We start from the raw sequence: 17,560 nt of genomic DNA, 5'->3' as shown, positions 1-17,560 counted from the left end.
AGCTGTCTCTTGAGTTGGCGTCTTTGTTCCCTTTGTTCAAAGGCTAAGTCAGGTCGAGCACGTATGTGATTGCGGTAACTGTCTTTTAGCTTGCTATTTATCGCCGTTATTAATTTGGAAGTGTTTGTTGGTGTATCACAGATCACTTTCACATGTATAGAAATAGAATTCAAGAATTATACAGAAATATAATTTTTGAAGTACATTTGATAGCCTGAAATACATTATTATGTTTAAATTTTATGCGAAGCAGGTAGACTTTGTTTGACTTGGAAACTATAAAAATTTTGAAATGGTTCTAAATATCTGGTTGTTTGAGCTATTAACGTAGCCACAGTTAAACCAACTAAATGAGGGTTCGCACCATGCGGTTTGCAGGAATGTTTGTTTGCCTTTAAGTAGGTTTCATCATTTAGTGTGAGCCCCCCCCCTCCACTCGCCTACTTACTGCAGAGCGGAAATATCTTGAATTAGTTCCATGTTTGCTCTCTCAGAGTAAGGTTTCACGATTATGTAAAATATTAGTTAAAAAATAGAAAAAATTTCTGAAAACTTTAAAATATTCTTTCTCCATCTATGCTAATATTACATGTCATTATTTTTTTATAACTTTCGTGGGTGCGATCCCATAAAAACAAGGCAAAAGCAAGTATCATTGGATAGGTTCCTTATTAAAGTCGCACAAAAAGAAAAACAGTCAACAGATAGCAGTGATTCCGTTAGTGACAATGAAAGTCGTCCTACCCAATACAATTACTATAATTTGTAATTGTAATATAATTAATAAATTCGATTACTTTATCTATACAGTATTACATTTAAATACATAATAAAAATATAAAAAGGTATACATATATGTATTTTGTATTAATCATTTTTATTTGAATATTTATGAGTTTTGGAACGAATCATCTGAGTTTCCATTAGTTCTTATGGGGAAATTCGCTTTCATATACGAGTGCTTTGGATTACAAGCAAGTTTCCGGAACGAATTATGCTCTGAAACCAAGGTACCACTGTATATCTAGATTAATGAACTAACAAATTTCCAATGGTTACGTAGCTGTTTTTTTATTATTAGTAGTATTATTATTTTTATTTTTTAATTGCAAGTGTATTTGTCGAGTCAGCTGTTCAGGGTAAGAATAAACAAGAGATTCCACATTTTTAACCTTTCGAAATCTCTTAACTAGCTCATGCGTAAATAATCACATAGCGATTTATTGATACATCCACATCATATAACTTCTGACTACCAACCATAAATGCTCACAGCATTAAAGAAAAAATATATACTAATAACGTGACAAAAGTTCTTACTCAGCCAAATTTAAACAGGATTTTTATGTTCTAAAAAACTATATATCCGTAACTTCAATAAATACATGTACATTGAATTTTCTTTTAAATTAATACGGTTTATTATCAAATATTTGTTTTGACAGAAAAGTGAATTATTCAGCTTCGAAGCGCCTGTTATTTTCCATCTACGATGACCATTAAAAGTTCTTATACTAGTAGATAAAACTAAACATGTAACGATATTCAAGATTTAAAGATAATGGCCACAGGACAGAAGTTAAATAAAACATTTCTCCATGCAAGGATTATACTTTACTGATTCCTTTCCCTTCAAAAAAACGCGCTTTGTTAATAAGCGTATGACCACTTCTAGAGACATTCTGTACTAGAACAGCTAAAGTAACAATATCCCTGCTCTTTTCCTTATTTTGATATTAATCTCAAAGATAATGCATCTTTTCCTAGTGATGTTGAGAGTATAAGCGAAAAACTGAGTTACATATTTCTAAGAAGGGATATGTGTCTTCAGGTTGTCTTCAGCTGATACGAATGATTAGATTTGTGGTAGAGGATATGTCCAAGGAATATATTTTGATGTCTTTCGCAATAGAATCGCAGAATCGCATATAGCAATGTTTTTGATAAGCTGTTACGTAATAAACTCCGATAGCCAGCAAAAAAAAATCCTCGTCCAATAACATAGACATATTTCTACAATCATCCAACTTTATTCGGCCTGGTTTGCCGAGTGTTTAGAGTATCAGCTCTTCAACAAAGTGCTGCAGTTTCGAATCCCAACATGGATGATTTTGATTGTTTTAATTACAGCTTAACGTTTTTGCCATATGTATTGCTGCGTCATGGGGCAGTATGACCTTTGATGTTTTTGCGCCACGAATTCAAATCAAACACAATCCGATTCCACATTTAGGAAGTGAGATTCTCTTGCTATTATCTGTTATACCGTCTTTAGAACTATCCGTCAATGGGAAGATCGAGCGAGGTAGATACTCCACGATGAGATTATGGTCGAACTAAAAAGAAGGAAACGAACAAGAAAGAGTGTTGTTGAGGGCATTAGCGAAAATCTGAGTCACAGAAAATAAAATTTAAATCATTCGCAAAAGACAACGGCGTTGCTTAAATCGTTCTTTTTCATTTATTCCAATTTGTCGGAATTTTCATTGTTTCTTTTAATGTCACATTCGTATTATGTAGGAATTTGTGAAAAATTCTGAAAAATTAGAACTCTAAGACAAAATTATTGTTGGTTGCATAATCAGTATGAAATTCATTATTGCAGTCATTATTACAGTAATCGTAGATTTCATACTTTCTTACAACCTCAAATTGAAGCAGCTCCAGTGAAGCATATGGCAATAATGATCGAACTAATAATAATAATAATAAATAATAAATAATAAACCTTATACTGTATGATGGTTTTCTCTGAGCAGTAATTAGTCGTTTCAGTTCTGCAGCAGTCGAGAAAAAATATATCGTAAGGTTTTCTGTCATCTACATAAATATTCGTAAAACTACGTTCCAGTTCATCCATAAAAACAATGTATATCCCATGAATATGCTTTCGGATGTTTGGATTCTGTTGAACGTACTGCAAATTGTCAAATAGCACGTAGTTTGAAAAATCTACATACGAATACAAAATACCAAATTTTTAGAGCTAAGCAGATATTACATTTAGAGGTTGCTCTGCTTGAAATTCATATTCCCAATTAGGAAATGAAATGAAATTTTTTGTCATTTAAATACAAAAAAATTGTGCTTTCTCCAAATTTTTCAAATATCGATTTTATTATTGGAATTATGTTCAATATTCTGAAGTTTGATGTGGTAATAACATAATTTCCCGTAATCAAGGCAAAAAATTAGTTACATTTTATTTGTTAGGGTGGAGCTGACGTCTATTTTATATCTTACCTATTATTGCTACTAAATCGAATTCTTTTGGCATTTATTTTGCCAAAAATTATGATTCGCATTTCATTACTCATAGGTTCAGTTACGCTTTTTAAACAATAAATCACGTTTATAACTCTTTAGTGCTATAAACGTGTCAGTTTATAGCACTAAATCAGTTTCCTGTGTTCCTAGGAAACTGATTTTTTTCCTCGTAGTAAATACTACTACACAAATTAAACTAAATCAGACTCTTCTGAACAGTTCTCCAGAACATTCTTAAATGGTTTAAAGGCATTTGGTGTCGTAATATTTTCGTGAAATTTATTACAATATTCAAACACACTTTTTTTCTAAAAGAATATTTGTTAAGTCTAACCTATAGACTTTCCAATATTTGTTTCAAAATGTGTGTTCCTAGAACGCGCAAAAATATTCTTGCAGTTCAGTTTATGTTTTAGCATTTTGTCATAAGAATTCAAATAACTATATACAATACATAAATATTTAACTCTTTTAATTCGGATGTTTTAGAGACTCATGGTAACTTCTATTACAGAATGCTTTTATAGATATTTTATCGCTGTGTTCTAATATGGAGATTATAAGTATTGCATTTTCCAGGATGTTGCCGATGGTGAAATTACCTTCCTCCTTCGAGCGACTTCACAAACTTCCATGTTTGGCCTCTGATTATTTTTTAACTCTTATTCCACCCACGGTAGTAAAAGGTGAGATAGATTTACAATCTGTTGCGAATTGTATTAAGATAAAAAATTCAATATATGAGGAAGAAATGTTTTTGTTTTAAATTTGTTTTTCGGAAGGAACTCTAGTTTCATTCACGAAGCGGCCAAATGAATAGTTGAAACATACGTAAAAATGCTAGTTTTAGTTTGCGAAATATCAGTTTTCCTCAAGAATGCCATTGAAATGCATTGAACTATGAGATGGTTAAAGATGAGACCTGCTGCTTACCGATTTCCAAAAAAGTAAGGACCTAATATAGAGCGAACAAACTTCTAATGGAGAAAGAAAATATCTCGTTGACGAGTGATCAGAGTTGGGAAGTTCAGCGTCCTCATGACTAAGCTATTTGCTGCTTCACATGAAATGTGAAGCAGCAAATTCTTCAGAAACTAATAATGCAATAGCATATCTTTATTCAGATGTGTAAACACTTAATGTAGTTTGATGCAAAGTGAACTTCTACACGTAAGTATCCTATCGAAGGATAAAATCATGAATATAATTTCTCTTTGGTTATAATTTATTTTCTGCATGTGTACTTCACTGACATCCGTGTCCTCAACTTTAATCTGAATAGTTACCATCTCCGTTCTACGAAATCAAACTACACTTAATAGGCAATTTAACCCCATCACTCTTTTCGACCCAAGGGTGGCATCTCCGTATATATTCGCTCTGACATACCTTACCGTAGAACACTTAACCTAGAATCGCTGGAGTTTGATCTTGTTTGGTTGAAAATATCCCTTCCCCACTTAGTCAGATTCATTTGCTGCCTCTGTCCTCTCATATGCAAGCAACATTCTGAACTCTTTAAATTCCTCTTCTTAAACATTGATTTTCTGCAGCCACACATCCCTAACAGCGAAATCATCTTCCTAGGAGATTTTGATATCCAAAACACCAACTGGCTTTCCTCTCCAGTTGTATACATATACCATGCAGAGATTTTGGAACATTTGCCACCACCAACGGTCTCGTACAAGTTGTTTACATGCCAACCATATGAGTAGTGTAGCATTATAAAAGTGCCAAGTGGGACAGTCTCCGTGATTTCTATGTCTCATTCCCATAGCTGAACTATTGTTTTCAGCCTTCCAACCCAAACTATACGCATCGACCATATCAACGACGTTATCCTTACTAAGGTGGGGAATTAGCGTGGAGAATGGAAACATACATTTGAAGGGTAACGAGTGTGGTAAGAAAAAAAATCAAAAAAGGATTATGAAAGAACATTGGCCATACAGGCTAAAGAGAGTCCCAAACAGTTTTTTCGATATGTTGCAAGTAAAAGAAAAAATGTATATGGCAGATTGATTTTCAAGAATGCCGATGGTAGGGAGGTAACCGAATCAGTTGATATAGTTGAATTACTGAGCGAGAACTTTGCAAGAATATATCATTCAGGTGGAGACATGGCAGAAATGAATGAATCAATAGATTATACGGGAATTGTGGTGAATAAAGTGGAGGTAAATAGTCTATTGCAAAACCTCAATGTCAATACATCTGTGGGATTGTATGGTATACCAGCTCGAGTCGTACGTCAAGCAGTTAAAGAATTGTCAGTACCCTTGACCATTTTGTTTAATTTGAATCTCGGGTCTGGGTTAGTCCCGAGGGGGTGGAAAGAAGGGAAAATAGTTTCACTGCATAAAGGAGGTTCCAAGACTGCTGTTGTAAATTACCGACCGATTAGAATATCAACAATCATTGTCAGGGTCTTGGAGAAATTAGTCAAGAGAAGAATACAGGATTGGATAGATGAAAATGGGATATTGTATGAGGGACAGCATGGTTTTGTGAAGGGTAGATCATGCCTCAGTAACTTGCTCACGTTTTATAACACAATGACGGCTGAACTGGATAGGGGTAATGGGTTTACAGTAATTCTACTGGACCCTGCCAAGGCCTTTTACAGGATACCACATGGAACTCTAATCAGTAAACTAAAGCAGATGGGAATGGATATATGGTTGGTGAGATGGATGGGTGGGTGGTTGATGGAGAGATATCAGAGAGTAGTTTATTCAGAAGTACAGTCCAAAAGACGGCCTGTGGCTAGTGATGTGCCGCAGGGTTCTGTTCTTGGACCACTGCTGTTTAATTTGTTCATTAACGATATAGGGTAGGATCTAAGAGGAACGGTTCATTTGTTCGCTGATGATGCAAAGTTGGGTAGAGCAATTTTGAGTGCACAGGATGTGAAAATTTTGCAGGATGATTTGGATAGTTTGGAGAACTGGGATAATGAAAATGGATGTCAATTTAATGTGTCAAAGTGTAACGTTATGTATTTTGGCGTGAATAGATTAGCAGCAGTATGTCACATTGGTGAATCGTACTCCAGTAGATTGATAAGGCCAGGGATTTGGGAGTGTTGGTGGATAGGGAGTTGAAGTTTAGGGAGCACATCGCAAAAGTGGATAAATCAGCTCATCAAATCACTTGGCTTCTGAAAAATACTTTAACAAGCAGAGACAAACAAGTTATTGTTCCTCTGTATCGAGCCTTGATAAGACCCTATCTAGACTGCTGTGCCAAGATATGGGTGCCAGGGTTTCTTCTCGATGGGGAGGAGGCGGAGAAGATCCGGAGACGAGCGACCAAGATGACTGCAGGTCTGTGGAATGAACCTTATGAGAATAGGTCGAAGATTTGTGGGTTGCAAAAATTGGTTCATAGGCGGAAAAGGGATGATATGGTTGAGACATTCAAATTACTGAAGGGTTTCTATAAGATTAATCCGGAAGATATTTTTGAGAATAGGACTGGTGGTGGGAGGACTAGGGGTTATACATGGAAGTTTGCCAAGAATGTGGTTAGCAAGGGTGTTAGAGCTAGGTTTTTTACTTGGAGAGTGGTGAATGAGAGGAATAAGCTGCCAGAGTCTGTTGTGGGTGCTATGACCGTGAATGACTTCAAGGCGAGGTATGATATATACTGTGTGAATGTCAAATAGTTGTTCTTGACATGATGTTAGGGCCTCCCTCGATGAGTCTGTCGACTCATTGGAGTTGACCGAAATAATGATAATAATAATACATACCCCGCAGTACTCTGAACTGCTGTCCTGTCTCTTAACTAATCTGTGATTCTTCAAAAGATGTGCCAAGGCTGTACAAATAAAAAAAAATCTAGTATATCACAAGTGCTTACATCACAAGTGCTTAGAAGAACTGCATCCTCCTTTAGTACTTATATTCAAGCCTGAAATACCTGCCAAAAACTATCAATGCTTCCAAAAGAGTTCGAAAGAGCAAAAAGCTGCAAACTTGCAGCCTGTCGAAACGGCAGCCGAGCCTTTTGGCCTCTTGCCAAGGCAATCATCGTAACTTTCGCTCAACACTACTCACACCCCACTCATATCCGGATGGCTCTATTGCATCAGCACCCACAGAAAAAGCCAATCTTGTGGTTTCACGTTTCGCCTTTACTGCACGCATAACTGACCACGGTCAATTCTCCCCAGCTATTTCAGTATGCAATGCCCCTATCCTAAATTCTTTCGCCAGAAAGAAATCAGAAAAATGTTGTCCAAATTAGACACAAAATCGTCTTCTGGTGCTGATGGCATTCCTCCACTTCACCCCGATGGTTTGTGCAATCAGAACTGACTCCTACCCTTTTTCGCCTGAATATACTCTCGAACACCGCTGGTATCAGTCTCACAACCTGGAAATTGACCTATATTTAGCCCATTCCCAAGAAGGGGAGACAAATCATCTGCATGAAACTACCGCCTCTCTCACTCGCCTTAGTCCTGTCTAAAGTAATGGAGAAAAGAAAAATTACCAATTCTCAACTCCTACACTACTTCGAAAGCACCTGACTAATAAACCGCCACCAGTACGGAACTCCGTCCTGGAATCCTCAGTAGTCGCATGCCAGTCCCAATCCTGGATAAAGGAGGAGGGTCTGTCAGTTGAGTGTCGATGCTCTGACTGTAAATTGTTATCTGATGCCTATAGGATCAACAGTTAAAACATGCCGGTTCAGACTTAGCGCGGATCAACAAGGCCCGCGATACCAAACGAGCGATCGGGGTTGGATCCAAAAGATGCGATGGACATCATCTGGAGAGATCAATGGAAGCGAAGTAATATGGTCAGGACATGACACCAAGCACGAAGAAGGAGTTCGCTTCCTTCTTAACAAAAGAGCTCGAGAGGCACTGTTAGGCTACAAACCAGTTAATGAACGAATCATAGCAAGATTTCCGGCAAAACCATTTAACATCAATAGTCCAGATATACGCACCCACATCTGACAGCACAGATGAGGATACTGACTTAATTTACAAAGATCTGACGGAGACAATAGAAACAATACCAAAGTGAGATGTGCTAATTATTGAAGGAGATTGGAATGCCAAATTTGGAATAGATAATGAGGTTGGGAAAGCGTCATTGGAAAATATGGTTTCGGAGAAAGAAATGAACGAGGTAGAAAATTGTTAGAATTTGCTGTGGACCACGAGATGATGATCTGTCACACAAGATTCCAACAAAAGGAGTGTAGAAAATGGACGTGACGATCAAATGATCGGAAAACCAAGAACACGATTAATATGATTGGAAGAAGATGGATAACATCAGTACAGCAGTGTCGAACTTTTCAAGGAGCGGATAGAGACTCGAACCATAGTTAAGTGATTGCAATCATTAAGTTGAAATAAAAAAAGAAATATAAACCCCAACATCAGAATAGAAGAGATACACAAGAATAAGTGAAGCAGAAATAGGAAGAAGGTACAGAACAGTGTTAGAAGAGAAATTTAAAATTGTGAAGAAAGAAAAATACTCGAATCTAAGAGAGAAAAGAGTAAAGAAGAAAGATGCAGTAAAGAAGAAAGATGCAGTAAAGAAGAAAGATGCAGTAAAGAAGAAAGATCCAGAAGAAGAAGAAGATGGAGAAGAAATTGATTAGACAAGAAACACTGAAGTTAGAACAGGAGAAAAGAATGTTGAACATAAGAAGGGATACATCAGAACAAATAGAGAATGGATAAGATGAAATGGTTAGAAGCCCAATGCAACAATATAGGACAGTACTATGGAGAGCATAAAACAAGGGAGGTATACAAAATGATCACAACCATTATTAGAAAGTGGCAATCAAAACAGACCACAATTAAAGATGAAAAGGTAAAATATTGATTAATAAAGAATTTATTAATCAATATTTATAAATTTATAAATTTATTTATATTTATTTAATTTATTAAATATTTATAAATTTATAAATTTATTTATATTTATTTAATTTATTAAATATTTATGAATTTATTAATCAATAAACAGCTGGGGACAAAGTGTAGTGAGTTATATGAAGAAAAACTAGGTTAAGATAGCGTTAGGAAACTGACTAAAGAATCGAAACAGATATCACCACCAGGTAACGAGCATGATATGGACATTTTAACAGAAGAGGTAGAAAAAAAGAAATAGGACGGCTGAAACTACAATTCAATAGATTTTGACAATGAGGTTAATAGCAGAGAAAGCTAGCAGAGCAAACAGAAACATAAATACTTGTTTGTTGATTTTCAGAAAGGATTTGACCGACCGTGTTGACCAGAAAGTGACATTAGCAGTTTTGGAATCCTATAGAATTGATAAAAAAAACTAATAGCTATATTAAAAGATGTTTATCAGAATGTAATTGCAGCAGTTAGAATAGGTGATGATTTGGGGAAATGGTTTAGAACAAGCAGAGGTACTAGACAGGAAGGGAAGACAATATCACCAAGCATTTTCATTGCACATTTAGAAAGGACAATGGATAAATTGAAGGAAGTTGCAAAAGGAATGTCAGTACATGGGATGAGAATTAACAATCTGAGATTTGCAGATGACATTGTTATAATGGAAGAAGACAAACGAGAACTACAAGAAACATTGAAAGTGTTAAATGAGGAAGGGAAGAAATTTGGACTTGCTATGAACTTGGAAAAACAAAGACAATGGTATTTGGTAAGAAGAACATGAAAGAAAATATACAAGTGAATGGAATTCATACAGAAACTGTAAAACAATTCACATATTTGGTAAGTAAAATGACATGTGATTTGAAATGTAAAAATGAAATAAAGACCAGGATAGCAAAGGGAAGAACAAATCTTGACTTTTCCCATAGCCTTCAGATTTGTTGACATGTACTAGAAACATGCATCTTTAGCGGGGTACTGTGTGGATCTGAAACATGGGTAATAAATAAGGAATTAAGAAAAAGAATTTTGGCATTTGAAAGAATTTGTTACAGGAAGATTCTAAGAATAGGAAGGTACAGAAAATCACAAATGATGAGCTCTATCGGAAGATACCACCAAGAATCTAATGCAAAATATTGTAAAACGGAAGCTGCAATTATTTGGACACATTTGTAGAATGAGTGAGGACCGGAAGATAAAGACATTTATGTTTGGTATTTTGGATGGTTTAAACAGAAGAGGTAGACAATGCAGAGAATGGATAGACGATATAAAGGACTGGTGTGGACAGAAACTGCGACACTGTGCACTGGAAGAAAGGTGGAAGAAGATAGTGAAAGAGGCATCGGACACCAACGAGCAGTGAGCCCATGGTTCGTGATGATGATGATGACTATGGATTCCTTCTTGGTCGATCAACAGGAGATCTACTCACATACATCACTCATTTCTGGGCAAATGCCAATGAGAAGTTTGATGGATCTTAAGTGGTTACACAACCCATTCTGTTTACATGCTGTAACCATTTTCTCTATGCTGCTGAATTTAGTTTTCTATTATATCTTGTTCTTTTTTATCCGATCTAATAACGTATATCCTGATGTTCTCATAAATTCCAGTTCAAATGATGTAAGCAGTTTTTATCTTGTTTTCTGAGAGTATAGGCTACACTCTCATAAACAAGTATCAGTCTTGATATTGTTTTCATATTGGAATAGCTCTGTACTTTACTGAATTAAAACTTAATTCATTATTCTAACTGTTCAGTTGTATTTTTGAGTTCGTTAGACTAAAACTAAGAAGTTTAATGCAGTTGATTTCTTCAATAATTGTATTTTCAACGCATATGTTACTTCAGATTAATTACTTTCCTTGCAAACAACATAATTTTGGTTTTTATAGTTGATATATTCACACTAAAGTTTTCAGTAATAAGATTTAAAAGGTGCAGTGAAAACTGCAATTCCTCTTCATTATTGGCCAGCCAGGATCAGATTATCTTCATATAATAACGTGTAAGTATTTCTGTCACTTCGTAACCGGATATTTCCATGAACTGTCGTCTCCAATGTCTGATGTCGGCATTGATATATTATATTATATTAAAGAACAGTGGTGATAAAGGACAGCTTTCTGGTGCCACTTCTGACAACTTTCAATTTATCAGTTTCGAACTTGATATTTGAGTTCCAAATTTGGCTGCAATGAGTTTATGTGTATTACGTTTGCGGATTGTCACTATTTTAGTTTAATGTTTCATTGTCAGTGATTATTTTAAAAGTTGATTTCTGTTCACGCAATCAAAAGCTTTCATATAATCTATACGCGGGTGGTCTGAAAAGTTCCCGGCCTAAAAATGAAAAAACGAATTTATGATTTCAAAATTATTTTTATTTTTCAACATAATCTCTTTTAAGAATAATGCATTTCTTCCAGCGATGCTGCAGTGCCACTATCCCTTCCCTGTAGCGGTTTTTAGTAAGATCTGCAAAAATACCACTCTACAGCTGCTATCACCTCTTGATTCGAATAAAAACGCTAACCAGCAAGGAAGAGTGTTAGTTTTGGGGAGAGACTGAAATCAGAGGGAGCTAAATCTGGGGAATAAGGTGTATGTTCCAACAATTCATAGTGCAGATCCCTTAATTTTCCGATTGCTAAAACATCCTTGTGTGCAGGTGCATTGTCCTGATGAACGATTATATTTTTCTTCTGCAACCCGGGTCTTTTCTCACGAAGTATTTCGTCTAGTCTTGTTAAGAGATAATATTGCAATTGGAATAATACTCCCTGGTTATTGTTTTGCTCTTTTCAAGATAATTGATAAAAAAATGCCTTTATCATCCCAAAACACCGATGACATGACCTTTCCTGCTGATGGAACCGAATGTTTCTTCTTTTGCGCTGAACAACCAGCTATTGTCCACTGTTTTGACTGCTGTTTGGATGCTGGTGGGAAATGGTGAATCCAAGTCACATCCATAGTAATAAATTGACGCACAAAATCAGTTTTATTCTTGTTAAAACGCTCCTAGAACTGTTCGGAGATTTAATGCGAGTGCGTTTTTGATTTGCTGTGAGCAAGCGGGGCACCCATCATACGCAAAGCTATTTCATTTGCAATTATTCATGCAAAATGTATCCTACACGTTCTTTTGTAATGCCTATAGTCTCAGCAATTTCACGCACTTTGACTCACCGGTCATCCATCATATTGTGCATTTTATCAATAATTTCTGGTGTTGTTACACTTTTTGGACGTCCTTCACGTGGATCATCTTTAAGGCTGGTACGGCCAAGTTTAAACTCGGCAGCTCATTTCTCAATTGTTGAAATCGAAGGAGAAGAGTGCCCATAAACTTTTATGAACTTCGAATGAATTTCTTTTGGCGTTAGACCTTCTTTTACAAAGAATTGTATAACCGCACGATATTCAATTTTATCCATTTCAAGGAATACAGACAACACTTTTGCTTAGACAGTTGTATAAAACAATCTACTAAATAGAATAACTTGCAATTTCACATCAATGTTTATGACGGATGAGCCAACTTAGAAAAATAAATCTTGTTGATAGTTTTGCTATCTATGGTCGAGGCCGAGAACATGTCAGCCCACCCTTGTACAATGCTACATGTTTTCGTTTATTGCATTCTTTGTGCTGTTTTTCAATAAATTTCAAAGAAAAGTAAGGACCTTTCCTTGTGGAATATTTTGTTCCTCAATTATATTTTTACCTGTCACTGTAATGATTCTCCAGTTTTAATATAATTTTTGCATATAATTTGTAGCCACTGTGAGAAGTATTTTTAAGCTGAAATAAGTATGTGTTCTGTCAGGATTCTGGTGGTTCTTCCCAATTTCTTCATAAAATCCGAAAGGCTGGATAGAAGAGCTTCATCAGAATATTTGAACAGTACCATGATAATACAATCTTCTCCAAGTAATTTATTGTTTTCGACGTTAGCTTCTGTATAGAAATGCATTCTACCAGAGTAATTTGGATTGCGATAATTGCAATTCCTTCGTATTATGTGACTATAAAATATAAAAATAATGTAGGCTTGCAGTTTTTTCAATCACAATTTTCCTGCATTTCCTGCAGGAAATGCACAAGTTTCCTGCATCCCCTCTTTTTTCTTGATTCAAACTATTTAAAATTATATAACTTATTTGATAATTTTCTCTCTCTCTCTCTCTCTCTCTCTCAATTAGATGTTATTCTAGCTTTCTCTGTGTTTTTTCTTCACTTCTTCCTTAACAATAGTTTTTCTATTACATTCAGGTTTATCTTCATTTGATCCTGTTGATAAATACTTGCTGAAAGCATTTCTTTTATCGTAGAAACAGCCTCTCATCTTACTGTCCAAGGCCTCTTTTACGACCCATTCTCTGCTTTTTTTATTAAGCGTTCAAATGCTGCCTGTCTTAATATATTACAAAGGATTAACCATTATACTTCGATCGATTCACCGATTTTGATATTTTCTACCAGTCTTTAATTTCTTCTTGAAAAAGATGCTTAATGATGGTTCCTTTAAGACTGCCTTTGACGTTTCCTCTTTCATTATTGTCAAACACCTCGAAGGAAACAATTCGTGAAACAAATTGGAAGTTATCAGTTTCCACTTCAAAGCTTTTGCTATTAATTATACTACATACTGTGTAGGTTCGACAAACCTAAACCACATTAGTATTATGGATGGAGTAAATGTTAGATAATCCGAGAAACCTCTGCTATAAGAGACCAAACATGCATCTTTTTAAATTACTTCAGGAAGCAATTAACAAGGGTGATGAAAATGATCATTTCATATTTGGAAAATGAGCATTTATCACGCCCATTTGTAACAACCATGCTAGGCAAATATGCATCATGAGACCAGAGCAGACCACAGTTTAAATTCAGTGTGTCAGCCGAAATGGATTCACACATAAATGATTCTTACTAGGAAAAATTATGTCTTAAGGAGTAATCCAAGCTGTGTGTTTTTGTCAAATAAATTGCTGCAACATCGAGAAGACACCGCTTCATGTGGATGTAATAAAATGAGTAAAGTGAAATATATGTGGCCATGCAACAACACGTAAAAAGCATCTTAGAATGAATCGAAACGCAGAATTATGCAGCAATCAAGATGGGTTTATTTATTACTGAAACTTATAATGCTTCAGTGCAGTAGTTAAACATAATACCGACAATTTTCTACTAGAAATTACAAAGTATGATATTTGGTAGGGCAATGTGTTTATGCATATATTTCTTTCGGAAAATATTTGACTAAAGTGTTATTTTGTAGAAAATATATTTGAAATTACGAAATTAAGGAAACTCATTATGCAGATAAGAATCCAGTTTAGCAATAATCGCATCTGCAGATTCGATTTTTTCTATTTTTATTTCTCGTTTAATCATTTTCCTGGTGTTTTATCAGAATGAAAAATAGTCACGTAGCATGAATTAACTAATATTTTGTGTAATTTTTGATGTTATTTCACTTTATATGAATTGCCTAACTCAGGCTACTAATTAATTATATTCATTTGTTTACTAAGTAAAAGCGCAAAGTATGTTTCATTAAAATTTATAACAGACTTGTTACCAAACGATTCTGTGGAAATAATTTAATAAATATATCGTAATTATATAAGTAACATTAATTAAGAATTTTTACAAACTGATTGCATTCCACTTTATTTCCTGAAATATATGCCCTCAAGGGTACTATGATACAGGATTCTATGATAGCATTGCACACCCACCGATAAATACTTTTTATATCTTTTCACATAAATCTGAATAAAACTGTTGCTAATCTTTCTGGCGAAATTCTAAGTGTTCAAAGATTAACTTTTTCACCGATTCCAAAATGCCTAGATGTCAAATTCATGCCATTCGTGCCATCTATTTATTCCCTAGTTTTTCGGTAGAATTCTTATATTTGTTGCCTTTGAGCAAATGTTTTATTTCTAACTCAATTAACTCTGAGACCTATACGTTTATATTGGTGTAAATACAGTCTTGTTTGCTGACTAGTGTTTTAGCTAATTTCTCTACTGTTCCAAAGAAAGTTATTCAACTTATTCCCCAAAATTATAGTTTGTTATAGAATTGTGCATTTCCATATTTAATTTGCCAACTCTTAATTTCGCATAATAATTAAATCTTTATTGTGTATTTTGTTGTTCAACAGGTTCTACATTAAAAATCTCATGCCTATTTTATAGTATTGCTGTTTGATTACCAATTTTCATACCTGTTTTTTTTTTGTTGTTGTTGTTGTTTTGTTTTGTAGCGCGGATATTGATTTTATTCAAGCAATCCTAAAGAAGTTCACTCAGTTTCTTTAGGAATATAAACATCCTCTCCATAAAATAAAGGGCTAAGCTTTCGTTCAATGCCATTTCCTTCATAATGTGGATATAGTGAATAATGAATATATTTAAACCTAGTACAGTCTGTCCTAAGACTCAGGCTTCGCTTTCAAAAAAAAAAAAAAAAAAAAAATGAACTTGCGCAGAAAAAATTTTTGCTTAAAACAAATATTACAATTTGTTTGTGTGTATACGTGCGCGCGCAATAAGAAATCCTCACGCTAGTGGCATACATCCAAGAAATATTAAAGATAATGAGCGCGTTAAAGTGATCGCGATATTTGTCTCTCGGTTTGAAATAGAACATGAAGAACTTTTAATGAGGGTTTTAAGTTGATAAGTTGAAAGGTATGAGTCCAGTTTATTATCAACAAATGTGTTAGTTGCCTTCAGATTATGTCCGTAGGATTAATTCCCCTCTTGGCGCTCAGCTTTCCCGTCACAAACAAAATCGACACCGAATTTGCACTCATTGGATGTTAAAACTGTATTAATAGTATTAATGGTAATGGTTAATATTATATTATATTATATTATGTATTAATGGGATTAATGGTGTTAATTCTTGAAGTTATATTGTGTGTTATTCTACTTGGACTAACTCTCTGGCAGAATGCCAATAAAAATAATAACAATAATGCTTAATGTGAATACTATTTAATAATGTGATTCCCATATTAACCATGCCGGAATGTAATACTTTTCTAAGGAAACGAACGAAGGAATTAGAAATAACTAGTGGTTCGCTAGTAGCAGTAGTAGTAGTAGTATCTAGCGGTAGTCATTCTGATTAGATCGTTATTCTGAATAGTAAGAGAAAATGTTCATATATCATTAATTTCCGTTAATGATTTAATAAAAAACGAATATATATGTGGTTATAACAGGAAGAAAATTTGTGTGTTATAAAAGCAGCACATAATCATAGAATTAGATGTCTTTTTATTAACAAATAAAAATGCATATTAAACACAAATCAAAATTTCGGAAACAAAATATGGCAAAGATACTCAGGAGTTGCTGTGCAGCTCTTCATGTGTTCAGAATTTTTTCCTGAAGCACTACTTGCAATGTGTGTATCGAATTATAAGAGCTCACTAAGCTTTTTCTTTCTATAGAAACTTCCAGACTCCAGAAGTTAAGCAACCGAAAAATTGCAGGAGTAGTTCGTCATACTTTCAAATGAGACTGTGATGGTGGGCTGTTTGCATTATTCAATGACTGAACAAGAATAATCGTGTATGTAATGACAGTCCCCAGAATCTGCAATAGACAAACACAATGGAATTAATTAGTATTTGCCCACCTTTCTAGTTCTTTGTCCATGATGAATCAGATAAATTTATAATGGATGTTAATTAGTATATAATCATAGCAAGTTCGATTATGACGTTAGATCGACAGAAGAAAGGTTTCGTTTTAGTAATCGAATAAACTTATTTTCTATGCTTTTTCTACAGTCGGTTTCTCCCAGGGAGGGAGGCTAAACGTCTTTTTAATACAACAACTCAGAAAATTCAGATCAGAGCGCATGATTTACACATATATAATATAGTACTGATTGGGAATGAAAGATGCGGCACTAATCTATTGAATTGTCGTGTCATCAACCTAGCACTTTGCCAAAACAAGTATATGCAAGTCTACTGTAACAGGGAAAGACGGAGGCAGGCTGCCTGCTGACTTCTAAATGTTTTTGCTGAAAGAACGCTATGCGGTCCTTTCGGGAATGAAAAGTTTCAGAATATTTATTTTATAATATTTATACATTTTTACGAATCATCAGATCGGAGTGGGATGCTAATATAGAAATGGTACTGCTAATGAAGATATGCTTTACTCAAACTTAAAAGATATGTATCTTTTAAGTTCCCATTAAAATATTATTTTAAAAAGTTTATATTCAAATACATCTTTGTCTATTTTTGTGCATACACGCTCTACAACCAACCAGATTCCGATGAAAATCTCGTCGAGGGTTTAAATCTTTGTGAATTT

This window comes from Typopeltis vanoorti, chromosome 16, assembly GCF_054136105.1.
Source record: "Typopeltis vanoorti isolate ZY-2024b chromosome 16, IOZ_Tvanoo_1.0, whole genome shotgun sequence".
In the NCBI taxonomy this organism is placed as follows: domain Eukaryota; kingdom Metazoa; phylum Arthropoda; class Arachnida; order Uropygi; family Thelyphonidae; genus Typopeltis; species Typopeltis vanoorti.
This window is presented reverse-complemented; position numbering follows the sequence as displayed.